We start from the raw sequence: 15,476 nt of genomic DNA, 5'->3' as shown, positions 1-15,476 counted from the left end.
CATCCTTATGTCATACTGGAGCTTCATGTTTGCTCTGTCCTTGGCTAAGTTGCCTTGGTTGGTTGATTACCTCGTTGTTGTTTCTTTGGGTTTTGTGAAGGCCATTGTTGACTGTGGCACCCCTACTGCCCTCTTGATGAGCTGAGTTGCGGGGAACAGATGGGATTGGTGATTCTTTATTGAGTAGTTTGTATGCTTGTTCTGCGAGTTGTGCAATTAGTCCATTGCCTCGCTGTGCAAGTTGAGCTGTTATTTCGTTATCTCTGTCTTGAGGTATGAGAGTTGATATAAGGTTGATTGAGGCAATTGTTGCGAGTGGAGTGTTGTGCTCTTGAGCTTGTACTACATCAAATGCTCTTTCAAGGTTTGTGATGGGAATGTTTGTGGCTAGTAAATGTCGACGTTCAGCCCGAGTAATGTTCCGTCGAGGGGTTCTCTGTTGGCTAGTGCCCACATTATTGTTTTGAGTGATGACAAAAATTTCTCTGTCTGGGTAGTAGCTTCCAGAGCTTGATGTTGCGATTTCTGTAGTGCTCTCCTCGCGGCTTGAAGTGAGCAGGATGCCTTCTTGGTACGGGAGGTTATCTATGCAAGCAACCAGGCGTGACTCATAGTCGCGGGTAAGGAGAGATGCTATGACGACCGACCCCAAATTTTTCCAAGTTAATCTTAATCCGAGCCCCTCATCACCTGTCTTAAGTTTTTCCAAAGCCTAAGTGTTCAACCTCCCGACCGGTCCCGACCCCTGAGACCCAACCCCTCCCCGCTTGTCTCCAGTTCCGACCTCGCCGACCCAACCTTACCGTCGGATCCTTCTAAGTCTACCCAAAACGTCCGTTCTATCTGACCGGTGGACCCACGAGATCTTTTTCCCCCAGATCCTCCGCGACAGGCGCACTCGAGTTGCATGCCCGCTTCGGAGTTTCTCCTCCGCGTGATCAACTTCTCCGACGCCGCCGCTCCGCCTCGTCTCTGGCCCGCGACCGGATGGATTCTCGCGCCCCCTTCCCCAATCGCAGCGGAAGCTCCTCTGCAACCTTTCTGCAATGCCTCGCCTCCCGCACCCATCATCACATCGCCAGATCCCGGCCGCAGAGCCTGATGTCGCCCGTCTTTTCCGTCACTTCGACACAGTCGCGCTGCCTGGTCTTCGCTACCCGACGATTCCTCCTCCGCCAACCCTGACCACAGCAGCGACAGCTCCTTTTCCCCGCCATGTCAGAAGTCGCCCGACAATCTGTTGCTCCGCGCTCGCCCGCGCGCCCGCGGCTGCCTGTCTTGTCACCTGTGCGCCCTCGATTCTAGCACCGTTAACCCGGTCACTTCCATCAACTCTACCGCACGACGACGCCCGCCTCCGCCAAATTTCAACCACCGGCATACCCGCTCCTGCGCCGCCCTGACGACAGAGCCCAATGACCGCTGGCGTCATCCCCGAAGTCCTGCTCCACCACCCTCGTCGCTCAATCGCCGCCCAGGCAGAGCACTCCATTGCTTCTTCCCCGGCCTTCGCGCCGCTCCCCTTCTCACTCCCGCGCCGCTTCCCTTCTCCCTTCCCAGCCGCTATAAAAGGCAATGCGCGAGCCCCGCCGAAGTTCCCTCCGCCATCACTGCTTTTCCGCCATTTCTCTTGCTCCCTGCTTGAGCTCCCAGCGCCACTCCACTAAGTTCGTGAGGAACTCTCCTCTCCGCTCCACTCCGTTTTCCCCAAGCCATCCAGCCGCTTGCTCCTCCGTGCTGCGTAAGAGCTTACTTGTGATCCACAAGAAGCACTGCCGCCGCCGGAGTACTGCAGGACCTAGGCATTGTTCAAAACCTTAGCCCCTCCGCCCAGGCCTGTTTCTTCCCGACCCCAAGCTTCCCTTGTAGGAAGAAGTTCCCTTGTAGGAAGAAGGTAAGCTGCCGACCCCTAGTCCGCCTCGTCCGACCCCTGTCTGCTTCGCCCGACCTCTCTTATCCGCCAGACCCCGGTTCCGTCTCGCCCGACCCTGTCTGTTCCGCCGACCCTTCTCCGCCTCGCCCGAGGGCTCGGCTGTAACCTTTTTCTTCAAACCGAGGATGTATGTGTAAAACTTGGGGACCCTTCAGCGTTGAGTCTGAGGATCCCTAGCACACCAAACCCTCTAGTTTAAGGATCAGATCATAAGTTCCTCTCCTCGGACCCTTACCTCTTGATCTCCACCAGTTCCCTTGAACCTTCCCACCCTCCTGCTTTTTGTCGCGAGTTTCTGGGCTTAGACTTGCAAGTGTTGCTGTTGAAATAACCGTCTATGCTAACTAATGCATTGCATTCATGTAGAGCTACGCCTCGCCGACGGCTTCTACGAGCTGCACCCGGCACCAGAAGATGACGGTGTAGCTGAGTTCCTGCCCTCTGAAGCCGAAGCCGCCCCAGAAGTCGAGCAGTTCTCTTCCTCCTTGCTCGAAGGCAAGCCCCGGTTGCATGAAAACCCTGTGTTGTTTTACCAAGCTTGCGCATGCCTTGTTTAACATGCTTGTGCATTTACGTATAGGAGTTGTTTGGAACCCTAGACGCATATCGTAGCTTCCCTGATCTGAACACTAGCTGTTGGACCGAGTAGCTGCTTGCTTAAATAGGAAGCGGTAAAAGTCGAGTGATTTCTTGTCACTCGCGAGTTGTAGGAGTTGGTTGTCTACCCTTCTGTTACAACTATAAGGACGATGGACGGGGCAGGGTTTGGGTAACTCTTTGGTGGTCGGTTAATCGCCCCGTCTATCTATGAAACTTGACTAAGGCCCGACAGTGGTGGTGTTCGTGATCAAGTGTTTGAAACTACTAACCTCATACTTAGTATGGGATGAGGAAGCCTAGTACCGGATTGAACCTAGACGTGAGCGGTCGCCCCATTGTTCTTGGAACGGAGTTTCCCCTGCTGGATGTCGCACATGGTGGCATGCGTGGTCACAGAACGGCAGAGGCCGGGTCTGTGGAACCTTGCACCAAAGGAAATGGGCCCGACACGGGTTAGGGGATTGATGGGGAAGGCCGACACAGGAAGCGACCTCCAGGTGCGCGGATGTCGTGAGGTTAGGTTCACCATGCATGGTTAAAGAACTCGAATCGATTTGTCTGCCTCTCACAGTTTGAGACTGCTTGATCACTATGTCGCCCTGAGTAAATGAGGAATCTGATGATGACATGGTTTTGTTGATATATACATACCTTGGTTGGTGTTATGATTGCTTAGAATAGGTTGCAAAACCTAGACCGGTTAATAAAATTAGAATCGGAGCTAAAACTTGGAAATAGGGTTTTATTTAGTGCTTTTGGCAACCAAAACCTTCAGCCAAAAAGCCTTGCATGTCTAGTTCTGTGGAGTAGCTTTACTCCCTGTCGGTTAAGTCTTGTTGAGCTTAGTAGCTCAGTCTTGTTGTGGCTCCTGTTTTTCAGGTGAAGTTGCTGCTGCCGACCCTTCTCCCGCTAGCACTTGGCCGCCCCAGCTCCCTCCGGGTTGGACGGTCGAGTGGGATCCCTCCTCGGACGGCGAGGAGAGGGATCAGTGATGTCCAGGCTAGCCTCACCAGGGACGTCCGACCCCGACGTTTTGCTTCCGCTAGTGGTTTTACCTTCTGTTATCTTTCTTGAAAACATTGTAAAACTCTGATGTTTATTTCCTAACCAAAATAAGTGGTTAAGTTGTTAACTCGGTGGACTTGTTGTATTCTCTGGAACCGCTCACCTTCGTGTGGGTCTGCTAAAATGGTCCTGTTCAAGTGGTTAAATCGGAGGAAATCCGACGGCACTTCGTGTTTACTCGGCTTAGGCATGAGTGTCGCGTATCAGGCGGCTAAATCATGTTTAACCAAGTAGATCCGAAGTGGATCCGCCACAGCTGGTATCAGAGCCGACTCTCGCGGTTTCACGGGCGCGTGCGGTCGCAGTTGCGCAAGCATGGTGTGCATGGCTGGTGTGGGCCTAGAGTGGTCACACAGCATGGCACATGCGCTGGCACTGGACACACGGACGTGGCCAAGAGGGGATGTTCCTGGCTTGGGGTTGACCGACGAGGGCGTCGGTCTTCTAAGGGGGTGAGTATGTGACATCCTGGCCCAAGGCTTAATAGGATTGATAGAATATTCATACCAACAAGTTGCAACTTCTTTTCCGGAAGCTCATCCTTAAAGAACTCCGAGGTTAAGCGTGCTTGGCCCGGAGCAATTTCGGGATGGGTGACCGACCGGGAAGTTCTTCCCGGGTGCGCACGAGTGAGGACAAAGTGCGCAGAAAAGACTTGTGTTGGTCTGTGAGGGAATTCTTGATATTCTAGAGAGTTGCCAGGTGTAAGCGGGCCCGGTCCCGGGGGGGCGGGACGCCACAGATGGTCTCATTCCTAGCCAGTGAACGAATCTGCCCTGCGGCGTTGAAGTTACTACCAAACCTTGGGTTGGCCCTGATAATGGAATTTCTTGGACGTAGTCCGAGTCGAAGTCGCAGTCCTTGACTTCCCCATGTTCGAGTTGAGTTTGAGTGAGGAGACCTTGGTAGACTTTGGCTGTATTGCGGAGTCCATATGGGAACCGTTTTTGAGTCAAAGTTGACTTGTGAAGTGACTGAGGCTTCAGCTTGTGTCGACTAATCCGAGCTGAGGTCGAGTCCAAAGTGTAGACGAACTCGGTGTCGCTGACTTTGAAAGTTTGGCTTTTCTTGGCAAAATCCCCCGTCTTTTGCTGAGGAAAGCTTTCGTCGAGAGGTTTCTTCTCCTGGATGCTGATGATCTGACGCCGAAACGATCCAGCATCGTCGGCGATGCAAAGCCAAGATCCGAAAACAAAGATTGCGCCTGCCTCGAAGGTGAAAGAAGGCTTGATAATGACTACTGCCATTGAACTTGCGCAGAGAAACTCAGCGACCTCCCCTACATAGTGCGCCAGCTGTCGGTGTTTTAGACCGGCAACCCGCCTAGGGGGTACCCTAGGTGGTCTTTTGTGCAGTGGGTGTCGTCGAGAATCAAGGAGTCAATGGTGACGCAAGGAACACGATTTAGACAGGTTCGGGCCGCTAGATCGCGTAATACCCTACGTCCTGTGTGTTGATTGTATTGAACTTGGATGAGTTGTCTTTGAGGAGGTCCCTGCCCACCCTTATATGATCGGGGGAGCAGGGTTACAGGCTTAGAATCCTAGTCGGATACAGTTACAGAGTCCTACTCGGTGTAGACAGGGTAGTTTCCATATGTATGTCGACTAGTCTCCGAGAGTCCGAGTGTAGCGACCGACCCCTAACCTTTCCCAGTTAGGTTTGATCTCAGCCCTTAACCTTAGTCGGTTGTTCTGTTGACCGCACCTAAGTGCTCAGTCTTCCGCCAGTCCCGACCCCTGAGATCCGACCCCTACCGCTTCGTTCCTTTCCCGACCCTGGCGAGTTCAGCCCTCCGCCGGATCCTACTGATCTTCCTCACCCGTCCGATCTTTTCCCCCGGTGGACCCGTGAGATCCTTTTTCCAGATCCCCGCGTCAGCCGCACTCGAGTTGCATGGCCGCCTCAGAGTTTTCCTGCCGCGTGTCTCGTCTTGTCCGACGCCATCACCCAGTTTTGTCTCTAGCGAGGAACAGAGTTGGGTCCCGCGCCCTTTTCCCTAATGGCAGCGGAAGCCCTCTGCACCCCTTTCTGCAGACCCTCATCTCCCGCGCCCATCATCGTGATACCAGATCCCGGCCCCAGAGACCGATGTCGCCCGTCTTTTCCGTCCCTTCTAGCAACACTTGCGCCGCCCGGTCGTCGCTACACGACGATTCCCCCACTGCCAACCCCGACCGCGGACGTGACAGTTCCTTTCCCTGCTCTGTCAGACGCCGCCCGAAAATCTGTTGTTCCGCGCTCTCCCCCGCGCCACGTCCGCTTGTCTTCCCACCTGTGCGCCCTCGATCCTAGCGCCGTTTAACCGATCGATTCTATCACCTCTCCCGCACGATGACGCCCGCTCTCCGCCAAATCCCAACCACCGGTCTACCCGCGCCTACGCCGCCCTGACAGAGTAGCGCAATGATCGCTGGCGTCACCCCCGAAGTTTTGTAGCACCACCCGGTTTGCTCAATCGCCGCCACGGCAGAGCACTCCATTGCTTCTCCCCGGCCTTCGCGCCGCTCCCTCCTCTCTCTCCGCGACGTTTCTGTTCCTCTGCTCCAGCAGCTATAAAAGGAATGCCCCCGTCGCCGGAGTTCCCTCCGCCTTTGTTGCCCTTAGCCTCCTCTAGCTCCCTGCTCAAGCTTCTAGCGCCACCCACCCAGTTCTTGAAAAGTTCTTCTCCCAGTTCCTTCTCAGTTCCTCCAAGTCACCCCGCAGCTTGCTCCCTTGTGCTACGTAGAGCTCTCTTGTGATCCGCAAGAAGCGCCGCCGCCGGAGCATCGCCGGTCTTAGTCCCTGCTCGAAGCTTTAGTTCCGCGCCCAAGTCTGCCTCTTCGCGACCCCAAGCTTTCCTTTTAGGAAGAAGGTGAGTGCCGACCCTAAGTCCGCCTCGCCCGACCCCAGTTCCGTCTCGTCCGACCCTGTCTGTTCGCCGACCCTTGTCCGCCTCGCCCGAGGGCTTGGCTGTGATCTTTTCTTCAACTCGAGGGTGTATGTGTAAAACGTGGGAACCCTTCAGCGCCTACGTCTGAGGATCCCAGTTATCACATCCTCTAGTTCAAGGATCAGACCACTAGTTCCCTTCCTACCCTTACCTGTTGATCATCATCAGCTCTCTCAAACAGCCTCAACCTCCTGCTCTTTGTCGCAAGTTTCTAGGCTCAGGAGAGCCAATGTTGCTGTCAAATCAAACGTTTAAGCTAACCCTTGCATTGCATTCGTGTAGAGCTGCATCTCGCTCACGGCTTCTACGAGCTGCACCCGGCGCCCGAAGAAGAAGCTGTAGCCGAGATCCTGCCCGCGGAAGTCAAAGCCGCCCCCGAAGTCAAGCAGTTCCAGCCCTCCTTGTTTGCAGGCAAGCCCCGGTTGCATGAAAATCCTACGTGTTCTTGCCAAACTTGCACATGCCTTCCGAATAGCATGTTTGTGCATTTACGTTTAGGAGTTGTGTGAAACCCTAGATACATGACTTAGTAACCTTTGATATGAGCACTAGCTGTTGGACCGAGTAGCTGCATTGCTTAAATAGGAGACGGTAAAAGCCGAGTGATCTCCTGTCACTCGCGAGTTGTAGGAGTTGCATGTTTACTCTCTGCTACAACTATAAGGACGGTGGACGGGGCAGGGTTGGGTAACACTTTGGTGGTCGGATGGTTGCCCCGTCTGTCTATGAAACTTGCTAAGGCCCGACAGTGGTGGTGTTCGTGATCAAGTGTTTGAAAGTACTAGCCTCATACTTAGTATGGGATGAGGAAGCCTAGTACCTGATTGAACCTAAACGTGAGCGGTCGCCCCATTGTTCTTGGAACAGAGTTTCCCCTGCTGGTTGTCGCACGTGGTGGCAAAGCATGGTCACAGAACGGCAGAGACCGGGTCTGTGGAACCTTGCACCAAAGGAAATGGGCCCGACACGGGTTAGGGGATTGATGGGGAAGGCCGACACAGGAAGCGACCACCGGGTGCGTGGATGTCGTGGGTCTAGGTTCACCATGCATGGTTAAAGAACTTGAATCGATTCGTCTGCCTCTCACAGTTTGAGATTTCTTGATCGCTACGTCACCCTGAGTAAACGAGGAATCTGATGATGGCAATGTTGTTGTTTTTATCTACACACTTGATTGGCTCGATGTTTGCTTAGAATAGGTTGCACAACCTAGACTGGTAAGTAAATCTAGAACCGGAGCTAAAACTTGAAAATAGGTTACTTAGTGCTTTTGGCAAAACAAACCCCTCAGCCAAGAAGCCTTGCATGTCTAGTTGGAAGAGTAGTTGGCTCCTCCCCGGTTAAGTCTTGTTGAGCTTAGTAGCTCAGCCTTGTTGTGGCTCCTGTTTTTCAGGTGAAGTTGCAGTTCCCGACCCCTCCCTTGTTGGCGCTTGGCCGCCCCAGCTCCCGCCAGGCTGGACGGTCGAGTGGGACCCCTCCTCGGACGGCGAGGAGAGGACTCAGTGATGTTCTGGTTGGCCTCGCCCGGACGTCCGACCCCGACGAAGTCTTCCGCTAGCTTTCTCTGTTGATCTTTGTTTGTAAACCCTAATGTTGGATTTTATGGTGGAACCAAAATGAGTAAAACTTGTTCAAAACCTGTGGACCCGTTGTATTCTCTGCAACCGCTCGCCTTGTGTGGGTTGCTGAACTCGATCCTGTTTAAGTGGTTAAATCGGATGAAGTCCGACGACGCCTCGTGTTGGCTTGAGTTAACCAGGGGTGTCGCATGTTAGGCGGCCAAACTCTGATTGATCAAGCTAATCCGAGGTGGTTCCGCCACAGCTGGTATCAGAGCCGAGTTTTGCATATCAGAGAACCCAATGAGCCCTAAACACTTCTTTGAAAATATAAAAGTTGCAAGAGCCTTTCGAAAATCTCGTACAAACGTTAAGGATGACTTAGTGCGAGAGGCCCTAGGGGATTTTGGGGTTGTTTTAGGTGACTAATAAGTATCTGGTTATGTTGCTAACTCCTCCAGCACTTCGCCACGTCTATCATACGTGTGCCGAGTTCCGCACCACGAGCATGCGAGGGTTGATAGGGAGTTCCATTCAAGGGACCCTATCTTCGCGGTTGTTTTCGCCCACGTCTATTATACGTGCGCAGGTTCCGTATGTGATCCATACGAAGGTTGATATGGTTCGATTCCAACGAACCTATTGGCACGGTTGTTTCGCCACGTTTGTCATACGTGTGCCGATGCCGCATCACGAGTATGCGAAGGGTTATGTGGTTCTATTCGGAAGGAACCTATTTCCACGGTTGAGTGCTGTCCATGCAGCCTTAAACGCATGGGTGCCGTTCCTATAGTAAACGGTAATGTTTGGGAGCGCTTTCGTGGGTGCTGGCACGAAAGGTTCGTGTGTGTGTTTTCTGCAGGTTGCTAACCGCGCTCGTTAAGACGTTGCTAGAACCGACTAGTTAATATAGGGAGAGACGTATTGTTGCCTTGTCACCGGCGCTGACCGCGTAAGACCCAAGGTTCGGGCAGTTGTTTTTTGGTAAGAGTACGGTAGGCCGTGCATGCGTCATACCAAAAATCTGTAATGTTCTCTTCTCAACAACAACCTTGTCCGACAGAGTTCTTTTGGATCTAAGGATTTCTAGCTCCTCTTAGTTGCTCTCGGTTAAGCCCTTCTGCTTCTCTATCCGATCCCTGATCCTCGGAGTTATCTCACGTGGCTTCGGTTTTCTTGGTTCCAGATGGCTGCTCCCGGGCATGTGGTGTTTGGAGCGGACGGTACCTTCCAATCAACATGCCTACATTTCGAGGGGTTTCCCACGATCTTGTGGGATACGTTGAGATGGTTTGGGTATCAGTCCCCGCCCCTGTATTCTGGGCGGCTGTAGGTGGAGCAGGGCATCTAGACGTGCCAGGTGCAAGCGCTGGTGCCACCCCCTTTTGCGCGGCCCGACTGGCCCTCTCTGGGCATCATAGCCTACGGTCTTTCTCCGGAAGATACGTGGGAATCCGCCGCTCTTCAGTTGCTCACGCAGTTCTGTCAGTTCCACCCTATGGAGATCACCCTGGACCCGATCGGTCTTTTTCCCGTCAGGAGTCGGTTGGACCCGGCCTGGCTGGACCGCATCGGAAACCTCGAGGTGTTGGCCACTACCTGTGCTACGATCACCATCTCCACCAACGTCCGTTGCATGGCTGCTTTCTACCGGCTGATAGAGCTCCAAGGAAGAGCCATGACTCTCTTTGCCCGGACGGCTGCAGACACCCACGGGTACCTCCAGGCAGCTAGAAGAGACCTGGTAGGCCAAACCTACCAGCTGATCCAACGTGGAATCCAGATCCACGACATGCAAGACCGGATCTCCGAGCTGGCAGGAGAAGTTGCCGACCTCGTGGACGGCATGATCGAGCTCTCGGAGGAGAAAATGGAGGTGGAAATGGAGTTGGCCGTTGCCAATGCCCACCTAGAGGAGCACCAAGCTGAGCTTGAAGATATGCATGCCCTCAACATGCAGCTTGAAGCTCAGGAGGACCCTGAGGAAGACGAGGGAGCGTCCAGCATGGACATAGAAGAAGATGGCGCCCCTTCTCCGACTCATAGTGTCCAGTGGTAGCTTAAGGGTTCTCAGGGAACCTTCTTTCTTTTGTTGTACTCCTCGGCAGCCTAGTTTTGGAAAGTTGTAATAGGTTAGCCTTGAGTTGAGTACTCCCTGTGTTGAAACGTCGTTGTGTATAAAGTCAACCCAGTGCATAGTTTTATCCTTTTCGTATGGTGTTGATGCTAAGGTTGAGTGAGTGGTGCCGTAACCCTGTGTTGTTTTCGGGGAGCCTATTCAGTTGGCCGACCCTAGTTTGCGAGCTAGAGTACGCCGACCCTTAAGGCAGTTACCGCCTTGTCCGACCCTCTTTGAGTACGGACCGTATCCGACCTCTTGGTTCGAGTGGATCAGACCCTAGGAGTCTGTATGTGGTGTGGGTGCCTAAGGTGGAGTACCAGGGCAAGTAGGGGCTATCTATGTTGAAAATGGGAGAAATGTGCTTCCTCTATGAGGACGTGTGATGCACCATTGGCAAGAGTCTCATTAAAGGATTTAATTCATACGTTCCCAATCGCTGGAGTACACCTAAGGTTATGAGATTGATGGGGCGTTAACTCTTGCAGATGGCGCACCGCACCAGGTCAGGATCTGTGCCCAGCGGTAGTGACCAGCGCCAGGATCTTCCCCCGCCCCCGCCACCATCGCCATTGGAGGCAATCCTAGCAACTCAAACCGAGCTGCTCAGGCATCTGGTGCAAGGACAACAGCAACCACATGGTGGTAGAGCACAGCAGCAGCATATCGCAAGATATGAGGACTTTCTGGGGACGCAGCCCCCGCTGTTCCAAAAGACCCAAGAACCGCTCGACGCTGATGCATGGGTTCGTACGATCGACTCCAAGTTTGAGCTCCTCACCGCTCTATGCCCTGACAACAACAAGGCGCGGTTCGCAGCTCAGCAGCTGCGTGGTTCCGCACGGCTTTGGTGGGACCACTACCATGCCATGCTACCTGCTGGCCACGTGGTCAGTTGGAACGAGTTTAAGACGGCGTTCAAGGCACATCACATTCCTGAAGGTCTCCTGGAGCGCAAGCTCAACGAGTTTCTGGCCCTCACCCAGGGAACTCGGGATGTGCTGCACTACGCCCAGGCGTTCAATGACCTATGCCGTTATGCGGGATATCACGCGGACACCGATGAGAAGAAGCGGGACAGATTCCGCCGAGGACTGAGCTTGGAGCTCAGGGAGAGGCTGAACCCCATCAGGGTGGATACCTATAACGAGTTGGTCAATCTGGCCATCTCCCAGGAGGACTGCATGCAAGCTCTCAAGGCCGACTAGAAGAGGAAAGCCTCTGTGGCTCTTCCGAGCCCGCCAGCCCGAAGGTTTCGGATGATCCCTCCACAAGCCCCTGGCCGACCCCAACAGTCAGGGAAATGGATCGCCCGACCCCCGCCGGCAACAATGCCTAGTTTCCCAGGCCCCCAACCGCAAGTACCCCGGCCGACCTTGCCAACGCCACCTCGTCCGGCAGCCAGTAACAGATGTTTTACCTGCGGCAATGAGGGACATTTTGCAAGGGACTGCCCCAGGAGCAGGACTCAGCAGTAAGGCCAGAACCCCATGGCAGCCAGAGGAAGAAGGCCCAAGGTGCAAGTCCGACAAGGCCGACTCAACTACACCAGCTTGACCGAACTTCCCGAAGGTGCGTCAGTAATGACGGGTACTTTTCTTGTTTTAAATCAAGCTGTTGTGGTGTTGTTTGATTCGGTAGCCTCTCATAGCTTTATCGGGAGTAAGGCAAGGGAAAGATGTGGGCTAAGTGTAGGTCACACTAAGGAACCCTATGTGATCGCCACTCCTGGAGGAAGGATAACGTCGGATCAGGTCGTTATTCTTGTACCTCTCCAGCTAGGCCCCACCCTCTTCAAGGAAAACCTTATCATCCTTGACCTCGAAGGCCTAGACGTCATCCTTGGCATGGATTGGATGGCCCGAAATCGTGTTGTTTTAGATACCTCAGCCCGATCTCTTTTCCTCCGCTCGCCCTCTCATGGCAGTGCTACCCTATCCTTGACCCATCCTGAGTCTTTGACTCCTTGTGCCTATCCTCTCTTGGGAACCCGTTTAGAAGATCTCCCTGTTATCTGTGAGTACCCAGATGTGTTTCCAGAAGACTTGCCAGGCATGCCACCTGACAGAGAAGTGGAGTTTTCTATAGAGTTGGTTCCTGGCACAGCCCCGATATCTGAGAGACCCTATCGGATGCCACCCGCTGAGTTAGCAGTGTTGAAGACCCAGTTGCATGATCTGTTGGAAAAGGGCTTCATTCGACCCAGTACATCATCTTGGGGTTGCCCCGCCCTGTTTGTGAAGAAGAAAGACGGCAGTTTACGGATGTGTGTGGATTACCGACCCCTCAATGCAGTAACAGTAAAGAATAAGTACCCACTGCCCCGCATTGATGTCTTGTTCGACCAGTTAGCCGGAGCAAAAGTGTTCTCCAAGATCGATCTTCGTTTTGGTTATCACCAAATCAAGATTCGACCTTGCGACGTACCCAAGACAGCTTTCTCTACCAGATATGGACTGTATGAGTACCTAGTCATGTCCTTTGGACTCACCAATGCACCCGCTTACTTCATGTACCTTATGAACTCGGTGTTTATGCCCGAGCTGGACAAGTTTGTAGTGGTGTTCATTGATGATATCCTAGTGTACTCAAAGGACAAGGAAGAGCATGCCAACCATCTTCATATAGTTCTCCAGCGACTGAGAGATCACCAGCTTTATGCAAAGTTCTCCAAGTGTGAGTTTTGGTTGGATAGTGTCAAGTTTTTGGGACACACTATCTCCAAGGACGGTATTGCCGTGGATCCCAGTAAGGTGCAAGAGGTCATGGAATGGAAGTCTCCTGTCTCGGTACACCAGATCCGGAGTTTCCTCGGACTGGCAGGTTACTATCGGCGTTTTATACCGGATTTCTCCAAAATAGCTAAGCCGATGACCGAGTTGTTGAAGAAAGAGGTCAAGTTTGTGTGGGACATCAAGTGCGAAGAAGCTTTCAAAACCCTGAAGCACTTGTTAACCACCGCCCCAGTTTTGGCTCAACCCGACCCCTCTAGGCCGTATGACGTATACTGTGACGCCTCTGGCACTGGACTCGGATGTGTTCTTATGCAAGACAGCCGAGTCATTGCCTATGCCTCACGTGCGTTGCGAACTCATGAGCTGAACTACCCGACCCATGACCTTGAGTTGGCAGCAGTGATACATGCCTTGAAGATATGGAGGCACTACTTAATGGGAGCTCACTGCAACATCTATACCGACCACAAGAGCCTCAAGTACATCTTCACGCAAGCCGACCTCAACATGCGTCAGAGAAGATGGCTGGAGTTGATAAAGGATTATGACTTGGAAGTGCACTATCATCCTGGCAAGGCCAATGTGGTGGCCGATGCCCTCAGTCGCAAACCCCGTTGCAACTGCTTGTTGTCAACAGCCCTCTCCAACACTTTGTGTCACGAGATGGGAAAACTAAGTCTAGAGCTTGTTCCCCATGGAACCCTTGATCACATCATCCTTGACTCAGTTTTGGAGGACCGGATTCGGTCAGCACAAGCTAAGGATGAAGAAGTAAAACGGATCATCAGTAAGGTCTCGGTAAAAGACGAGGGATATGAACTTTTCCGGCAGGACCAAACGGGAGGTGTGTACTATGGAAACCGACTAGTAGTGCCCGCCGACCCTGAGCTGAGGAGGCAGATCCTAGATGAAGCTCATCTTTCCAAGTTCTCAATCCACCCTTGCAGCAACAAGATGTACCACGATCTCCGTCAGACCTTTTGGTGGAGTGGGATGAAACCGGAGATAGCTCGTTATGTTTCAGAATGCGACACTTGTCAACATGTCAAGGCCAGTCACTTGAAGGTAGCAGGGACCTTGCAGCCGCTACCTATTCCCTCTTGGAAATGGGAAGACATCAGCATGGACTTCATAGTTGGGTTACCCCTTACAACTCAACGGTATGATTCTATCTGGGTTATAGTGGACCGTCTGACCAAGACAGCATATTTCTTTCCTGTTCGTACCACCTACACAGTCAAGCAATATGCAGAGTTGTACCTCGACCGTATCGTTTCCCTACACGGTGTACCCAAGACTATCGTCTCTGATCGAGGAGTTCAGTTTGTGGCACGTTTTTGGGAGCAATTACAAACATCCATGGGCACCAAGCTCATCCGAAGCTCAACATATCATCCCCAAACCGATGGCCAAACCGAGAGAGTCAACCAGATCCTTGAAGACATGTTAAGAGCCTGTGTTATCCACTATGATAAAAACTGGGACAAGTGCCTGCCCTTAGCAGAGTTCTCCTACAATAATAGTTACCAGGTCAGTTTGAAGATGGCACCGTTTGAGGCCCTGTATGGCTGAAGATGCCGAACACCCTTGAAATGGTCCCAACCAGGAGAAAGACAGGTCTATGGCCCTGACTTGGTGGCAGAAGCCGAAGAGCAAGTAAAGGTAATTCAAGCTAATCTCAAGGCTGCCCAATCTCGACATAAGAGTTACTCCGACCGACGGAGAAGACCCCTGCAGTTCGATCTTGGTGATCATGTGTACCTTCGAGTCTCCCCGACCAAAGAAGTACAACGGTTCGGAGTAAATGGCAAGTTAGCTCCCCGTTACATTGGCCCTTATGAGATTGTGGAGATATGTGGACCCGTCGCTTACAGGATCCAACTCCCAGAGCAGCTGTCGGCCATACATGATGTTTTCCACGTGTCTCAACTAAAGAAATATGTCCGAGTTCCAGCAGAGATCCTAGAACAAGAACAGCTTCAAGTAGAACCTGACCTGACCTACGCCGAGTACCCAGATCGAGTTCTTGACCAGAAGGAAAGGCACACCCGACGCCAAGTGGTAAAGATGTACAAGATCCTCTGGAGAAACCACACCGAAGATGAAGCAACATGGGAGACGGAAGAATATCTGAACAATCGTTTTCCAGGTTTCCTATCCCATCAAGGAGGTAAGAACAGCACACCCTTGATCTTGAATCTCGGGACGAGATTCTTTTTAAGAGGGGTAGGCTGTAGCGACCGACCCCTAACCTTTCCCAGTTAGGTTTGATCTCAGCCCTTAACCTCAGTCGGTTGTTCTGTTGACCGCACCTAAGTGCTCAGTCTTCCGCCAGTCCCGACCCCTGAGATCCGACCCCTACCGCTTCGTTCCTTTCCCGACCCTGGCGAGTTCAGCCCTCCGCCGGATCCTGCTGATCTTCCTCACCCGTCCGATCTTTTCCCCCGGTGGACCCGTGAGATCCTTTTTCCAGATCCCTGCGTCAGCCGCACTCGAGTTGCATGGCCGCCTCAGAGTTTTCCTGCCGCGTGTC

Source organism: Setaria italica, chromosome IV, assembly GCF_000263155.2.
Source record: "Setaria italica strain Yugu1 chromosome IV, Setaria_italica_v2.0, whole genome shotgun sequence".
NCBI lineage: Eukaryota > Viridiplantae > Streptophyta > Magnoliopsida > Poales > Poaceae > Setaria > Setaria italica.
Note: the sequence above shows the minus strand (reverse complement) of the source record.